Raw genomic sequence first — 18598 nt, 5'->3', positions numbered from 1 at the left:
TGGAGTTTTCCAATAGAAATTTTAGAGGATTCCTTTCTCCAGGTTAAGTTTCAATTTACAAAATTTGATTTATTTATTTTTAGTTTCTATTTTTGTATTCTAGGTTCATTTTGTGTGTGTGTGTGTGTGTGTGTGTGTGTGTGTGTGTGTGTGTGAGAGAGAGAGAGAGAGAGAGAGAGAGAGAGAGAGAGAAAGAAGTAAACTCCAATAAGAAGGGTTTCGCATGTTGGTGGACAATGGAGTTGAGTTGACTCAAGAATTATCCTTCAGCCTATGGTAGCCTCACTGCTATTTTGAGTGAGTGTGAGGCAAGGGTAGAGAGAACATTTTATAAATTTGGCAAATTCGACAAGTTGCAATTCATTGGCAAAGTTTTATTGAGGTCACTAGGTGGCTAACCCCTGCGAAGACGGCGCTCTAAGAGCGCTTGCCCATAGACCCAATAACATTGGTTTTGAAGGGCCATTTAAAATGTGTCAACCAGCCCATACTCCCAACTACATCGCTGGAAAGTAAAAAAGGGGAAGGTTTTGCCTCTGAAGTTGAGAAGCGCATCCATACCTTTGATTTTGAACATGTTGAGTGCAACCTTGTGGGGTTGCACACGACAGACAACAATCGCTTACAATGAGAGCCCCTCATCACTAATTGACACCTCCCTAGGGATGTGGGATCAATGGCCCACATTAGGTGTCACGAGGCAGGAGCAATATGGGCCGTCCGATCACTTTTTAAACTAGATGTGAACTGAGTGTGAACGCGGGAGGTATGTTCACCACACCAAATTCGGTGTAAACTCAATGTTAACTAAGTGTGAACTTGGTGTAAACTTGGGAGGGTACGTGCACCACACCAAATTTGGTGTTAACTCGATGTGAACTAAGTATGAAGTAGGTGTGAACTTATCCGTGACGACCTGCTCTATAAACTTAACACACACACCCCTTTCAACGCGTACGCGATAGCTTAGCGATTATTAACCTCAAGGGGGAGTGAGGGCATGAGTTCGAACCCCGGATACAAAGATGTGGGAATCTTTTGCATTCCCTAAACAATTGAACGATCACGATCAACGGACGTTTGTGAGCACCTTCCAAAAGGAGGTGTCAATTAGTTAGTAAGAAGGCTTTTGCAGTATGGGAAGGCACTCTGAGCTGAAACAAAACGCTACTTTTGTGGGAAACGCGGAGAGGACCCAAGTGGCACGGCCGGTGCTTGCGAAACAGACTCATTTGTGCGCGGCCACGTGTGCGTCTTTGCTGCAGTGCCAACAAGCTCTCACATAAATTTCGGTGTTTGGCTCCTGTGCTGCTATTCCCCCGCGTCATCACATTTTCTTCATCTCCAATCAACCTCTCCATCGTCTGCCCGAGGATTTTGCGGCATTTTCTCCACAGGTATGTCCTTCACTGACAGATTACTTGGTTGCCTTCTGTGTCACCAGCGCGGAGTTGAAAGGGCCTCGTGGCATTTAAACTGAGTGTAGCGCATTTTTTTTCTTGCTCGCCCAACAGTTTGGAGGACGATCATAAGACCGTCGCAGTCCAGCTAATTTTTGTTGTGCTCATTGCAGCCACTTCCATCTGTCATGCAGTCTCCGCCTTTGCGAGGCATGGTTTGGGGTGCTTATATGCCTTGGAGGGGAGGTCTCGATGGGTGCAGCTGAGCAAGTTGTGTGTCCATCTCCACAGAGCCGCAGAGCGTGGCAGTGCGCCAGCAGTGGCCAGGATCCATGAGAAGCTGTGGGAGTTGTAAGGACTGGTGCCGTGTGGAGGTGGCATAGACACGGCTGCCGCACTGGAGGAGGCAGCACTGTACGTGTCATTGTTGCAAGCAAAAAGGCAGGTCCTTGCCGATGGCACCCAGCAGGCTTTTCCGATAGCCCCCTAGCTTGTCTTAATCGTGTGAATCAGAGGGATTCGGAATACGGAATGGGAACAGGAATGCAAACGGGAACGTGGAGCAGGAAAGGGGACACAAAAACACTTAAAATGTAAAATCAGTTTTCAACGTTAAATCTCCAAATGTGAAATGCACTCGAGCCTCTAGAGGCTTGAAATTCGAAAGAAACCTACTCTAGTCTCAAGCTTGACTTGCAAGTGCCAAGGCCTAAAGTGCTATGAGATTCTAAGAAAGGAGGAGGGTGTAACTTGTCCTTGACACACCACATCCTTATTACTTCCATTTAATCACTTTGTATAAAAGATAAATACTAATCTACAGTTAGAGCTTGACTGAGGGACATATATGTGTAGAGATATAGCATAATAGATACGTAGAGATATGGATAACTTGAAAGACTGAGAGAGACAAATTAGAGAGATAGGGAGAGAAGATTGAGAATGACAACGCTGGCCCAGAATGCGGGGCCCCTTCATAGGAATATGTTTATTCTTCCAAAATTTCAAGTGTGTAGGCTGAAAATTCAGCATGGAATCACAGCCGAACAAGTAAGGTAACAATCTTGCTGGTTTGCCCTCGTTTGCATGTGTTGCCCTTACAAGCACATACGAGAGTTGGAGGAACTCATACAACTAATAGTCTTCTCTTGCACGTCGAAAAAGAAAAGTGAACTGTCTTTTGTCTTTGACAAGTCTTTGACAAGTGTCTTCACGCACGTAACAAGTGTTTTAACAATGTCTTTCTCCTTTTTCTTCTTCTAGCCCATGACTAAAAGCTTCTAGAACATTCTAGAATCAGAGGCAAGCTGATAACAAAAACATCAATATGGGAATCAAATGAAAGCTCTTTTTGAGTAGAATACATAATGCTCAAGCATTATTAAAACAATACTTAATGAAGTCATTATGCTTGTTTTATTGTGTGTTCCTAAGGTTCATCTATATCTTTCTTCCAATAAGGTAAGAGGATATAGTTCTTCATTCTTTTCAAGCATGTCAATGGCCATTCATACTTCCCCACTTAGGGATAGAAGTATTTCTATCCAATCATTGTTTCGTAAACACAAGGATACATGTCCAATTATGTAGTACGTCAATTGGAAAGACAACATATGTAATCTTCCATAAATTTCTCTAATCTCCAACTACTGCAGTAGATCTCCGTCCGACCCGTCAAGTGGGGTAGTGTCACAAACTGATGACATGGCTAGCCCCCGGACACAACTGCAACAGATGACGTGGTAGCAACCCGCATTATGTGTCGACAGGCTGACACATGGCAGATTGTACGGAACCTCCGGAAATTGCGGTGCAGAAAACGTTGACAGTGCTGACGTGGCATTCCGTACGGATCAATAGAAATTTCACTGGCTGATTTTTATGGCAACTTTTGGGCCCATTGCTTTTAAGTTAAAGCTTTTTAAGTTAATGATTTTGGAGCTCTGCTTTTGGGGTATCCCTTGTACCAATAAATAAGTTGGTTGGGTCTCACTTCTCAGAGCATTTGGACGCAGAGTCTGAGAGTGAGCACCCGTTAACTCTCTTGTACTTTGAACACAGATTAATATAAAAAATACCAAAAGGAGCGCTAGTCTTTGGGGCCAATACCTTTGGGCACGGAACTACGCCGACGGGTCGTGTCATCTTTGTAAATTGTTTTGAAGTGAATCTCTGTTGTATTGCGGTAGAATCTTGACTTGGAGTGTCCAAGTTTGTTACAGTGGTATCAGAGCACAAAAAGATTCTTCTTCTACGGAGGATCCGATCCTTTTTGCAGCGCACACAACCTTTGGGAAAGAATCTTTGTGTCTTGACCCCAGACTTATCAGCCACTCCCATCCTTCATACATCGTGCATCGGGTGCGCTCCCGTCTTCATTGCTCTGTCTTACAGGGCATAAAGCCATAAAGAATCCCAGATTACACATGGGTTCTCGTAAAGAATCTGACAGAGATGAGACCTCTCAGTGGTAAGGCAAAGAAAAGTTGAAAATCCGGCGCAGGAACTGAAGAAAAGAATGAAGATTTGGGCTTTTTTTTTTTGACAAGTTTGCCAAGAAGGAGTACAAACATCAAGTGCAGATTGGCATATGTGTGAACAGATTGATTAAGTACTCTAGGGACCCAAGATTGGTGAAACACTTGAAGAACTACCCGATTGATAAGATTTACTCGAGATGGCGTGTGGCCATTGCTTCTTCTCTCATGTAGGGAGGAAAGTCGAAAAGACAGTTGAGTACAGAAAAGCGGAATCTGTACTCGCAAAAAGACATGGACAAGCACTCTTGAAAAGAAGTACTTCTACAGAGCCAATCAATATGACTTCCTCGAAGACGAGCAAGAAAATTAAAGAATTTAAAGAAGGTGGACAGTCGATTAAATATGAATCCTTTTCTGGAGGGTACTACTCAGAGCTCTCCAAGATTAGAAGGGTTGCATCTTTCTTCAAAGAAAATGCTCAAACATGGTGGTCCACTCTTCTCTTGAAGAAGGAAGCTCCAGTTAAATGGTTGAAATTCAAAAGGCTCTTTATTTCTTCTTGGCCGACTCGGGAGTACGAATCAAATATACGAACTGCTTGGGAATCATGTTTGGATGACCAAGGGAGATTCTTTGGACGCTTATTGTGAAAGATTTTTGGAACTCTTTTCTACCAGCCTCTTCATTTAAGGTCTCTTTTAACAAACAGATTGAGCGCTTTTGCTGCGAACTCTCTACAGGGATCCGCGACTACTGCTTGGAACAAAAAGCGAATTCTATGCAAGAATTGATGGGTCATGCGAAATGGGGTTTTGCGATAACATTCGAGAAATTTGACGGACCCTAGTGATGAGATCTTGACTCAGAGAACCAACAGTCCTCTCACAATGGAAGTAGAAAGAGAAAGAGTTCCCATGACAACGAAAAGAAAACAGATACACGTCCCCGACCGACTCTTAGAGAAAGGGCTATCTATCTCAAAGAGGGGAAGTGTTTTGGTTGCGGGGAATTTGGACCCCTCTCTGCAAAGTGCCCCAAAAAGGCACAGCAAGAACAGACTGAAGATAGGCCAGAGAGTTCTAGAGCAGCAGAGGAACGTGGTAGATGAAAACAGATTCGGTACCACATTGCGTGGGGCCCGAACCGAATTAGATGAACAAAAGTACAAAACTTTGCTGCACTTAGGGCAAAGTGAGAGATCAGGAAGCCCTCATTTTCTTTGATGGAGGAGCCAAGGCTAACTTCTTTTCACTTGAATTGGCGGTTGGACCTGGAATTACGCCTGACAGGCTGAGGCCATAGGCAAAGGCAGTTCTAGTGGCACCCGAATGGGATGTTGCCATTACATTGATCATTGGCAAACTTCGTTTGCAATGTCAGGGGTATTTAGGGCACGAGGACTTCTATGTAATGCCCTTAGGAAGGTTGTGACGTCCTCCTCGAAATCCCTTGGTACCACAAGAACAACGCCGTGGTTGACTATCGGGCTGAGAAAGCAACTTTGACAAATGAAGGGCAAAGAGATTGTACTTGATGAAATTCAATTTCTTTACTCGATTTTCTAGTGAGAACTGAATGATGTTTGAAGGTCAAATATGTTTTGACCTTGATAAAGAACGCCAAGATTTTCTCCACACTCATGCCGATTGCTTTTCTGAGGGCCTGCCAAGTGAGTTGCCACCATCTCGTCGTGAGGATCACATTATTGATCTGATACTTGGAAGCACACCACCGAACCAGCCACCTTACGTGTTTGCTCCTAGCCCAGAATGAAGAGATTATGAACCAAGTGAAAGACCTTATGGAAAGGGTCTTATCCAGCCGAGTACTTCACCCTACTGCTCTGCGGTGTTGTTGGTTTTAAAGAAAGGATCTTGGAGAATGTGCATTGATTATAGAGCTCTCAATAAAATCGCCTTCAGGAACAAATTTTCGATTCCGAGGATTGATGATATTCTTGGCCGACTTTAGGGAACCTCTTGTTTCAGCAGGATTGATTTGAAAAGCGAATATCATCAATTCCGAATCGTGCCGGGAGATGTCTACAAGATGGCTTTTCGGACGAGCTTCGGTTTATATGAATTTTTGGTGATGCCTTTTGGCCTTACCAATGCTCCAACGACTTTCAACCGAATGATGCATAGGATTTTCAGAGAGTACAGATCTTTTGTTGGCACTTTCTTTGATGACATTATAGTCTTCTCCAAGGGTGAGGCAGAACATAGACACCATCTACTACAGGTCTTTCAGGCATTGCGAGATCACAAACAAGTTATCAATGCTAAGAAGAGTGAATTTTTTCTTGCCAGAGATACACTTTTTGGGACATATCGTCTCAGCAGCAGGAGTACAGATGGACCCGGCCAAGATTGACACTATCGTCTCAGCAGAAGGAGTACAGATGGACCCGGCCAAGATTGGCCCGATTTGAAGAATGTTCATGAAGTTAGAAGCTTCTTGGGCTTATGTTCTTACACCGGCGGTTCCTTAGAAAGTTTGCAGAGGTCGCTTCCCCTTGCATATTTTGACACAGAAAGGAATCTCTTTCTCGTGGGGACCCATAGAGGTGACTGCCTTTCAAACTTTGAAAGAGAAATTGACTACGGGACCAATTTTGACTTTGCCGGATTTGCATAAGTCATCGGAAGTATATTGTGATGCTTGTGTTCGTAGTCTGGGTGCGGTCTTAATGCAAGAAGGCCATGTCATTGCCTATGAGAGCTGATTGTTTTCAAGGCCGGAATTGATAGCACATATTTATGAGAAAGAGCTTCTGGCGGTTATCTATGCTCTTACTCAGTGGCGACATTACCTACTCGGAGCCGATTTTACGGTCTTCACTGATCATCAGAGTTTACGCTACTTCTTGTCACAGAAGCAGCTTTCGGAAAAGCGGATGCAATGGGCTAACATCTTGTCACAATTTCACTTCCAGATTGTCCATATACAGGGACAAAAGAACTTGGTGGCAGATGCTTTGTCCCGGAAGCCATTAGTCTTGGCTATTTCCTCGATTCACCATAGAAGCTTCGAGGACATGGTCGATTAGTACGCCACAAATCCAAATTTTATGATGAATTTAGTCGAATACAGAATGGGGAGACAGTAGTGGGATATTTCATACGGGATGGCTACTTGATGAAGAAAACGATGTTGTGCATTACACAGCCGTTGAGGGAAATGGTTCTAATTGAATGCCTCTGTCCACCATTTACGGGTCACCGCGACATTGATACCACCTTGAAAGGTGTGGAGCGTTACTTCTTTTGGCTGAGACTCAAGAAGGATGTGGGCGATTTTGTACGCAGTTGCTTGGTATGCTAGAAGGTCAAGTTTGACAGGCATAAAGCACAGGGATTGTTACAGCCTTTACCCATTCCCAACCGCCCCTAGGAATGTATTGCTATGGATTTCATTTTTTATCTCCCGAAGACACAGAGTGGGCACGATGGTATCTAGACTGTTATTGACAGATTTAGCAAGCAAGCTTATTTCATTCCAGTGAAAAAAACAGTCAACCCGGATCATTTAGCGAGATTGTTCATTGCCTAGATATTCAAATTACATGACATGCCTGAGACAATAGTCTCTGACAGAGATCCTCAATTCACGAGTTTGTTTTGGAAGGCTATTGGGGAGAACATTGGCACGCGGTTAGATTTCTCGTCATCTTTCCACCCGCAGACAAATGGGCAATCTGAGATTGCAAATTCAGTCGTACTGGATTTATTGAAGTCTTACATTTCTGATTAGAAGACTCAATGGAATTTTTTTGCCCTTGGTGGAATTTGCCTACAATAACACGATCCACTCTTCGATGGGGAAGGCACCATTTGAAATTATTGAAGGTGCTACCTTCCTTAGCACGGAAGATAAGATTTTTGAAGCCGACCAGTACACGAGGGACTTGGACACTGCTTTTACCAAGGTCCGGGAGGTTTTAGTGAAATCTCAGGAAAGACACAAGAATGCAACAAATCGGCACCGTCGCGATTTGAAATTAAAGGAAGACGATTGGGTGCTCTTATGTTTTGAGAAGGCACGCCTACGAAAGAAAAAGGGAAAGGAGTGGCTTTTTCCAAAGCCTAGGATGAGATACTATGGACCTTTCCAGATAAAAGAAAAGATAAATGATATCTCCCTTAGACTGAAGCTGCCCGATACTTGGAGAATTCACAATGCTTTTCATGTGAGTCTCTTGAAGCCTTTTAAAGGCGAAGTGCCTGATGATGGGGAGCTAGATGAGCAACTCGAAGTGGAGGAAAGCGAGGAGATCCTCGTTTCAAAACAAGTATTGGCACATAAAGATAGAAAGATTAAAGGTGAAGTGATTAGGTGGTTTTTGGTTAAATTCAAGAACTATCTTGCACTGGATGTGAAGTGGATGGAGGAGGAGGACCTAGCAGATACTCGTCGGATTTTGGAACTTTACCGTGAAGCATTCAGTTTAGTATAGTCTACTCCAATAGAACCCCGATTTCAGCATGGGTGAATCTAGTGCAGCAGGCTTGCACAAGAGGGGAGTCACTCCGAGACTTTGTCAACAAATTACCCTGATTTTTGATATAGAGTCATTGATATCCCTTTGGGTTCAGGGATACTGCTGGCCTGACAGTATTCTGCTGTGTGACTTTATGAATTGGAATTTCCGAAAATGAAAATGATACTGATTGATTTGTACTTGACTTGTTTGAGCGCAGGAACTAAGAGATGAAATGACTGCAGCATTTCGGTCTCATAAATCTCTATAGACATGATTGCCATATGGATTAACTAATCGACCATCTATGAGGTTACGACTGGATCTAGATGCGATTACTAAATACGTTGCCAATTAATCATGGTCTGAGATTTGGAATGAATTTGAATATGATTTGTCATGTGATATCCTGTGATGTCGAGTGATGTCCGGTGATGTGACTGTCTATTGGTACTAACAGTCAGTGTCTACTAAGACAATTTATGGCTTTCGTTTGTTTTGTAGACGTAATCGAGGGCAATTACAATTCTTTCAAGAGGGGGTATGTCACAAATTGATGACGTGGCTGGCCCTCGGACACACATGCAACAGATGACGTGGCAGCATCCCGCATTATGCGCCGACAGGCTGACACATGGTAGACTGTACGGAACCTCCGGAAATTGCGGCGTAGAAAACGTTGAAAGTACTGACGTGGCATTCCGTACAAATTAGCGGAAATTACACTGGCTGATTTTTATGGCATCTTTTGGGCCCATTGCTTTTGAGTTAAAAGCTTTTCAAGCTAATGATCTTGGGGCTCTGCTTTTGGGATATCCCTTGTACCAATAGATAAGTTGGTTGGGCCTCACTTCATAGAGCATCTGGACGTAGAGTCTGAGAGTGAGCACCCGCCAACTCTCTTGTACTTTGAACACAGATTATTATAAAAAGAAATACCAAAAGGAGCACCAGTCTTTGGGGCCAATACCTCTGTGCACGGAACTACGCCGGACCATGTCATCTTTGTGAACTGTTTTGAAGTGAATCTGTGTTGTGTCGCGGTAGAATCTTGACTTGGGGTGTCCACGTTTCTTATAGGTAGGCTGTTTCAGGTCGGGGTTGGACTCCACTGATAAAGAACTATGATGAACCACTGGATCCATATCTCCTTCGAGTCGAATTGGTTGCATTGGGGAGCCAGGAAAATTCAACATGGCGTCGTTTCCCAATCGTGAAGTGCTTTAATGTGCTGCAGCCATGGTCTACTGATGAGCAAGGGAAATTCTCCCTCAACCTGGGGAAGACGAGCCACAACAAAATCCAAGTTAAATGTGAAGTTTTGTACCTGCATAGGCACCTTGTCCACTATGCCCACTGGGTAGACTGCCCTTTGGTTGGCCAATGTAACTGTGAACGGAGCAGGGCGGGTAGGTTGAAGATCTAAAGCCAACATAGTGAACTTGGCATCAGATTGATACCAGATCCACCATTGACTATGAAACCGGAGAATTGGCCCCTAAGAATAGACACAATGAGACGAGGACTCCCATAATCGGTGAAGGGAGCGGCGGGATAGAAAATTATTTAGGACTACAAGGGTTGTACAGGGAGGTGCCCGCCACTAGGCCCTACACCCAGGTACGGAGACTGAATGACTGTAAGGGTGGCACTCCTTAGATTTGCATCGAGCTTTAGCATGTTGTAAAGGGGGACTTGCTGTTCCTCAGGATAGTTTCCGTCGTAGGATTCTCGCTTTTGGTCAAGACTTGCTCTCGGACTTTGATCTGCTGTAAGTCAGCTACTACTTCCAAGAAGGCCCCATCAATATCAGATAGCATAGAAGTCGGTCGGCTGCTGGCACCAGGGGGTGGCTTGTCAGATGTTGCAAACGGACTAGGTTTTTGAGGAGGAAATGGAAGAGCTAGACCTGCAGGAAGACTGAGGCCGAGGATTGCTCGTTGTGACCTAGTGAGGACAACAATGGGCTCCTCCACTTGCTGCACCCTATCCTTAGGGGTAACCACATGTGTAGCAACCTAGCAGGTGACGGTTGAGGAATGGTGCTTACTACATTCAGGTTGATCTTCGGAAATGTGAACTCTTGTTGGTTCTAACTGAGGTTGGAAGAGGTGGATGCCCGTTGCTTGGGACAATCTTTACTGTAGTGATCCTTAGCCTCATGGCAATGGCGGTAAGGCGGAGACCCTTCAGGCAAGGGACGCTTGCTTTGGTAATGCCCATAGTCCCCGCAATTGTAGCACAAAATGGGGCGATTGGACGGACGAGACAGGGGGCGAGGTGGTCTCTGCTCTTGCTGCATGGGGGTAGAAGCTGAGGTGTAGAAGCTTTGAGGACCTGAATGGGCACTAGCATGATAAAAACTTTGAGATGGAAAGGCGCGTTGCATACCTTGCATATGAGGAGGGGTTGTCAACAGAGGGGGCATGTGGTTTGGATGGCCATAGGGAGAAACCATATTGGATGCAGAAGCCAAGCCGTGTTAAAGCCTAGGGGCGAGGCACTGCTATAATTTCCGTAGTCCCTTCAGATAGTAGCAGTCCTTGTCATCATGGCCGGACTTCTCACAGAAGTGATAGTAAGCTCAAAGCGGGCATTCCTGTGAAGGATGCCCGGGAGAACATCAGGAGCTACACAAGATCATAGCCTTAGGTTCTTGATGAGCCTTGAGCTCCTCCAGCGCTTAATCTGGTTCAAAGCTTCTTGATGTGGCAGCTTCTCCTGGCGAAGAGAAAATGATCTCTCCTCTTGAGGAGCTCGTTGTAACTTCAGGGCTTCGAGCTCCCTACGTAAAGAATTCAAAGGGTCAGAGTGTAACAAATTTGGACACCCCAAGTCTAGGTTCTTTCGCGACACGACAGAGATTCACTTCAAAAACAATTCACAATTCAAGAGTCAACACAGCTCGGAGTAGTTCCGTGCCAAGAGACATTGGCCCCAAAGACTGGCGCCCCTTTCGGTATTTCTTTTATATTAATCTTTGAGCAAAGTACAACTCCCGCGGGTGCTCGCTCTCAGACTCTACGTCCAGATGCTCTGAGAAGTGAGCCCCCTTGGGTCACTTATAAACATTACAAGGGGTGCTAAAAGCAGAGCCCCAAAAGCATGTAATCTCAAAAGCAACAGGCTCAAAAGCAGCCAGCGCTTCTGGCGCAAATCCGTACAACACTGTCAGCGCTTTTTGTGTCGCAATTTGTGGAAGTTCCGTACGTCCCTGACAGCAATGTAAATCGTGGCGTCCGTACAACTGTCACGCCAGCAGGTTTCTACGCAAGTTTTGTTTAATGGGGCCCCTCATCCCTTGACCATAAGTTGGGACGACTTTATTGTAGGGTCATGCCACATAAGCAGTTTGTGACATACCCCCCTCTTGAAAGAATTGTTATTGCCCTTGATTACGCCTGCAAAAAAGACATAGGCCATAAATCATTTCAGTAGACACTAACTCTTTAAGTACTGACGCACTAGACATGACACATCTAGTACTTGTACAAAGACGACAGTCACATAGACATCACATGACGAATTAATCACAGAAAAATTCATTCCAAATCTCAGACCATGACTGCCAACAACTTATTTAGTAACCGCATCTAGATCCATCCCGGACCTCACTGATGTTGGATTAACTAATTCTTATTGCGGTCATGTCTATAGAGATTTATGAGATCGAAATGTTGCAGTGTAAGGTGCAGCGGAATGAATGTTGTATTTTCTCAAGATGAGTGATCCATATTTTGCTCAAGGTTCCTTTTAGTTCTTATGGAAGGGAGACCCTTCCATTCTTTATGGAGAGTGCTATGATCATGAACAAAGTGAGTGGATATTGTGCATGCAAGTGTATGAGACTGAGAGAAAGAGAGAAGAGAGATACGACACCAGAGACGTTGTAAAACCCTCCTCCGAAGGCCCCACTCTCGTCGGCGAGAGTGGTCTACTTTTGATTGCACAAAGGTGTATAATGATGATGCATGGACTGATGCAATTCGTGACTATGTCAGTGACGACGATGATGACTTTATGGCTGAATTCGGTGCTCTTCTATCTGCTGTCCACAAGGAGACTATGGCTGAAAATCTGGGACCACTTTGAGGTGCTGAAAATGACTGTTTACTGCTGTTTTTGTGGCTGAAAATCCCTGGTTTGTCGCAAGGCTTATGGCTGATAAAAACGCTGAAGAATAGCAGATGAAGGCTGCGTTTTTAGGGCTGCACTTGAAGGCTGAAAATGCTGATATCTGCTGCGACAAAGGGGCTGAAAACGCTGTCCTTCTGGTCCTCTATGGCTGCAAACAAAAGCTTGCTGCAGGTTCTTGAAGGCGATCCCAAAAACGCTAGGTTTGAGGCTGAGGCTGAGGGCGATCCCCAAAACGCTAGGCTTGTGGCTGAGGGCGATGAGTTGCTGTGAAGAACGCCAATTGCAGGAAGTGGTAGCGATAGCAAAACGCTAGGGGCTGATGGGGGTGGACTCACCAAGGAAGTCTTGGAGAGGATCTTGTTGAGAGAGGGGGAGTACCTGTTTCTTGGGGGACCTGTTGTGCTCCTTGCTCATCTGCCCAAGAGTGCTAACTTGGGTTTGCTTATATATTTTCTTACCCAATTTGCCCTACCTACTTTTGTTGGGAAGTCACTTAAATTAATAAGTGAAAAATGTCAAAAATAGGGAAAATAGGATAAAGTCACTGGAAAAATCCCCAAACTGACTCTGATGGAATATGATGGAAATGCTTATGCTTATGCGGTGTGCAACCAGAGGATATGCATCTATACTAAGTGACTGGGCATGCACGGTCTACGAATAGACTCACAAAAGTGCCAGATCACTTCTAATCTAGACTGACTGGACTGACGGGAACCCTGCTATGGTGTAGCTTGTCCACGGACACATAGGGTTGGATGTGTCACATGACATGCAGTCATTTTGTCTTTCAGTTCTTGCACTCAAACAAGTCAGATGAGCGAGTACAAATCAAGTATGTTCAATTTCGGGAATTTTATTTCGTAGTCATACAGCCGAATATGTCAGTCCAGCAGTATCCCTGAAACCCAAAGGGGACATCAGTGACTCTATTCAATCGTGGTTATCTGTGACAAAGGAGTAGAGTGACTCCCCTTGTGCAATCCCTTTGCACCAGATTCAACCTTGCTGATCCGCCGGTTCTATCAGAGTAGACGAAGCTAAACTGAATGCTTCAAGGTAAAGTTCCAAAATGTGACGAGTATCTGCTAGGTCCTCCTGCTCCAACCACTTCGCATCTAATGCCGGATAGTTCTTGAATTTAACCAAGAACCGCCAAATCACTTTACCTTTCATCTTTCTTTCCTTGTGTCCCAAAATCTGTTCAGGAACGAGTATCTCCTCGCTCTTTCCACTTCGGGTTGCTCATCAGGCTCCCCATTAAGTGGTACCTCACCTTTAAAATGTTTCAAGCGACTCACATGGAATGCATTGTGAATCTTCCAAGTATCGGACAGCTTGAGTCAAAAGGAGACATCATTTATCTTTTCTTTAATCTGGAAAGGGCCATAATACCTCATGCTAAGCTTTGAAAAAAGCAACTCCTTTCCCTTTCGTTTCCTTAGGCGTGCCCTCTCAAAACGTAAAAGCACCCAATCGTCTTTCTTTAGTTTCAAATCTTGTCGATGTCGATCTGCTGCCTTCTAATGTTGTTCTTGAGACTTCTCTAAAGCCTCACAGACCTTGGAAAAAGCAGTGTCCAAGTCCCTCGTGTACTGGTTCGCTTCAAAAATCTTGTCTTTAGTGCTAAGAAAGGGTGGAACCTTCTGAGCACCTTCAATTATCTCAAATGGCGCCTTCCTCGTCGAAGAGTGAACCTTGTTATTGTAGGCAAATTCCACCAAACGCAAAAAAAAATTCCATTGAGTCTTTTGATCAGAGATGTAAGACTTCAATAAATTCAGAACAACTGAATTTGCAATCTGAGATTGCCCATCTGTCTACGTGGAATGATGACGAGAACTGCAACCGTGTGCCAATGTTCTCCCAAATAGCCCTCCAAAACAAACTCGTGAATCGGGGATCTCTGTCGGAAACTATTGTCTCAGGCATGCCATGAACAATCTTGCTAATTGGTCTGGCTTGACTGTTTTCTTCACTGGAATGAAGTGAGCTTGCTTGCTAAATTTGTCAATGACAATCCAAATTCCATCGTGCCCACTCTGTGTCTTCGGGAGATCAAAGATGAAATCCATTGCAATACTCTCCCAGAGGTGGGTGGGAATGGGTAAAGGCTGTAGTAATCCTTATGCCTTATGCTTGTCAAACTTGACCTTATGGCATACTAAACAGCTGCGAACAAAGTCGTCCACATCCTTCTTGAGTCTCGGCCAAAAGAAATAATGCTCCACACCTTTCAAGGTGGTATCAATGCCGCGGTGACCCGTAAAAGGTGGACAATGGCACTCAGTCAAAACCTTTTCCCTCAACGGTTGTGTAACACACAACATTGTTTTCTTCATCAAGTAGCCATCCCGTATGGAATATCTTGGCACACTCTCCCCACTCTGTATCCGAGTAAAAACATCGGTAAAATCTGGATTGGTGGCGTATTGGTCAACCATATCCGCGAAGCTTCTATGATGGATCGCGGAAATAGCCAAGACAAGTGGCTTCCGAGACAATGCATCTGCCACTAAGTTTTTCTGTCTCTGAACATGGACAATTTGGAAGTGAAACTGTGACAAGATGTTAGCCCACCGCATCTGCTTTTCTGAAAGTTGCTTGTGTGACGAGAAGTAGCGTAAACTTTGATGATCAATAAAGACCGTGAAATCGGCTCCGAGTAGATAATGTCGCCACTGAGTAAGAGCATGGATCTCTACCAATAGCTCTCTCATAAATCTGTGCTACCAATTCTCGCCTTAAAAACATTCGGCTTTCATAAGCAATCACATAGCCTTCTTGCATCAAGACCGCTCCCAGACTACAACTACAAGCATCACAATAAACTTTGAATGGCTTTTGCAAGTGTGACAAAGCCAACACTGGTCCATTAGTCAATTTTTCCTTAAGTGTCTGAAAGGTAGTCACCTCTGTCGGTCCCCACGAGAAAGGGACTTCTTTCTGAGTCAATAAGTGCAAAGGTGAAGCTACCTCTGCAAACTTGCGAATGAATCGTGAGTAGTAAGAACACAAGCCCAAAAGGCTTCTAACTTCATGAACATTCTTAAAGTCTGGCCAATCGCGGATAGTCTCAATTTTGGCCGGGTCCATTTGTGCTCCTGTTTTGCTGAGACGATGTGTCTCAGGAAGTGCATCTCCGGCAAGAAAAAATCGCTCTTTTTGGCATTGATGACGACCAATCTGTGATCACGCAATGCCTGAAAGACCTGTAGCAAACAATGTCGATGCTCTGCTTCATCCTTGGAGAAAACTATAATATCATCAAAGAAAGTGCCCACAAAATATCGACGCTCTCGGAAAATCCTATCCATTATTTGGTTCAAAGTTGCTGGAGCATTGGTAAGTCCAAAAGACATCACCAAAAATTCGTATAAACCAAAGCTTGTCCAAAAGGCTCTCTTGTAGACATCTCCTGGAGCGATTTTGATATGATAATATCCGCTTTTCAAATCAATCCTGCTAAAACAAGAGGATCCCTGAAGTCGGTCAAGAATATCATCAATCTTGGGAATCGGGAATCTGTTCTTGATAGTTGTAAGGATTCTAGGAACTAATCCTTAATTAAGTACTTAAACTTTTGATTAAGACTTGAACTTGACTCAGAGAAGAGACTTAGAAGACTTTGTGTTTGATTGCTTGAATGACTGAAATGTGTTTTAAGGATATTCTTATATAGAAACTGAAGAGACATGATGAAAAGACACGACCATAGGTCAAAAGACATGACTCTATGCCAATAGTCGTGTCCTTCTGCTGTAGAGTCGTGACCCTTCGGTGTAAAGGTGCAGCCATTCGTTGAAGAGGCATGGCTATTTGTTAAACAAGTGCGACTCTTGGGTGAAAAGATGCATCTTTTGGAGAATCGGGGGTCTCGGATCTGGTGCATCTTCGTATCTGCAAAGAATCAAGTGAATAAGGTAATATAGAGACAAAAAATACGTCACGATCGTGATAATAGTGATTTTATTGAGAGCTCTATAATCAATGCACATCCTCCAAGATCCGTCTTTCTTTAGTACCAATAGAACCGGAGAACAATGGGGTGAAGTACTAGTCTAGATGAGACCCTTTTCAAGAAGGCCTTTCACTTGGTTCATGATTTCTTCATTCTGGGCTCGGCTAACACGGTAAGGCGGCCAGTTCGGTGGTGTGGTTCCAAGAATCAGATCAATAGTATCGTCCTTGAGATGAGATGGGGGTAACTTGTCTGGCAGGCCTTTTGAGAAACAATCAGCATATGTGTGTAGAAATTCTTGTCGTTCTTTATCTAATTCAGACATGTTCGTTTGTTGTTCATCGTTTAATTCTTTCAAATAGATCGAGTAAACAAAGAGACTGGATTTCATTAATTTTGAAATGGCTGAAGCCAATACAATAGGGACGGACTCGCTCTTCAATTTCACGTCAAGTACAATTTTCCTGCCCTTCTCATTTTTCAAGGTTGCTTTCTTAGCCCGATAGTTGATCACAATCTTGTTCTTGTGGTACCAAGGGATTTTTAGGAGGACGTCACACCCTTCCAAAGGCATGATGTAAAAGTCCTTGTGCCCTAAATACCCTTGACAATGCAAACGAAGTTTGCCAATGACAAGTGTAATAGCTACATCCCGTCCGGGCGTCGCTAGAACTGCCTCCATCGGTGGTCCCATCCTGTCGGGCGTAATCTCGAGCCGTGCTGCCAATTCAGGTGAAATGAAGTTGGCCTTGGCTCCTCCATCAAAAAAGATAAGGGCTTCCTGATCTTTCACTTTGCCCCATGCGCGACACAGTTCTGTACTTTCATCCATTTGGCTTGGGTCGGTTCCCATGCAATCCGGTACCAGTCTTGCTTTCATCTTGCCTGTTCTGCCACGTTCCTCCGCTACTCTAGAACTCTCTGGCCCGTCTTCAATCTGTCCTTGTTGTGCCTTTTTGGGGCACCTTGCGGAGATGTGCCCTTGTTCCCCGCAACCAAAACACTTCTCCTCTTTGAGATAGTTATCTCTCTCTTAAGTAGTCAACCGGGATCATGCATCTTTCTTTTGCTGGGGATTCTTTTTCTTTCTATTTTCATTGGTCGAGGTGGTCCTGTGAGTCAAAATTTCGTCAGTGGGGTAGGTCAAATTCCTCAACTGTATCGAGAATCCCCATTTCGCATGTCCCGTTAGTTGTTAAATAGACTCAAACTTTTGTTCAAGGCAGTAATCTCGGATCTCTATAGGGAGAAAACTGCTCAGTCTGTTCTTTAAAGGTGACCTTCTTAAACGAAGAGGTCGGTAGAAAAGAATCCCAAAACCTCTCGCAATATGAGGAAAAGTATCACCCTTGGTCATTTGAAGATGGTTCTCACATCTCGTTCGTACTCCAGGGTCAACCAAGAAGAAATAAAGATCCGTTTGAATTTCAACCACTCTAAGCGGGGCTTCTTTCCTCAGAAGAAGAGTGGACCACCATGTTCGAGCACTTCCCTTTAAAAACGATGCGGCCCTCCTGACCTTGGAGTGCTCTGAGTAATGCCCTCCGGAGAAGGCTATGTCAAATTGCTGAATGAAAGCCAAAGTCCTTGGAGCATCTCGGAATCCAGAAAAGGATTCAAATTTTATTGATCGTCCACCCTCTTTAAATTCCTTTGTCTTCTTGCCCTTATGTTCGAGGAAATCGTACTGGTTGGCTCTAAAAAAAGTGCTCTTCTTCGCATAAAACATGTGATCGTCGGAGTCCAAACTGTCAGAGGATGACTCCTCCGTAGAACTATAAAAAATTTACCGGTTTGGTGGTTTGGTGGTTCGGTGGCTTTCTGCCACTGAGTATGCACTTCAGCCATCGAGTGCTGGGTCAAAAATTTTGCAAATTAGGTATCCTTAGCAAACTGAAGCATCTGCTTTGTGCACTCGTCAACCTGTTGTCGACGTTGCATCTCCAACAGTTCATAATGTGTGGGCCGAGGTGGCCCATACTCATCTTTTGCTAAGTCGCTTGAATTTTCCGTATTGCCTCCTCCCGCCTCACTGGTTGCAGAAGAGGTTGATTGATTCTTTTCTGAATCCATAGGTGTCGCGAGAAAAGGGATCAGATTTCCCGGTAGCAGAGCAATCTGCTGTGCTCTGATACCATTG

The 18598-nt window shown here is 44.3% G+C and overlaps 1 protein-coding gene across 2 annotated transcripts in view; it reads left to right on the top strand.

Annotated features, from left to right (window-relative positions):
* The first annotated feature begins 1201 nt into the window (after window positions 1–1201).
* The window catches only part of LOC147430774 (long chain acyl-CoA synthetase 9, chloroplastic-like), a 74795-nt gene continuing 57398 nt past the window's right edge, over window positions 1202–18598 (top strand). Inside the window, exons 1-2 of one of the 2 annotated variants that reach the window (XM_086493336.1) lie at window positions 1202–1397; window positions 1574–1841. The gene's annotated coding sequence lies outside the window, so the exon portion shown is untranslated. The remainder of the gene's footprint in view (window positions 1398–1573; window positions 1842–18598) is intronic. The other variant, XM_086493335.1, reaches the window with a different exon arrangement.

This window comes from Adiantum capillus-veneris, chromosome 21 (assembly GCF_014529385.1).
Source record: "Adiantum capillus-veneris isolate H3 chromosome 21, ASM1452938v2, whole genome shotgun sequence".
In the NCBI taxonomy this organism is placed as follows: domain Eukaryota; kingdom Viridiplantae; phylum Streptophyta; class Polypodiopsida; order Polypodiales; family Pteridaceae; genus Adiantum; species Adiantum capillus-veneris.
The sequence above is the reverse complement of the archived record's forward strand: the minus strand, read 5'-3'. Positions and strand labels throughout refer to the sequence as shown.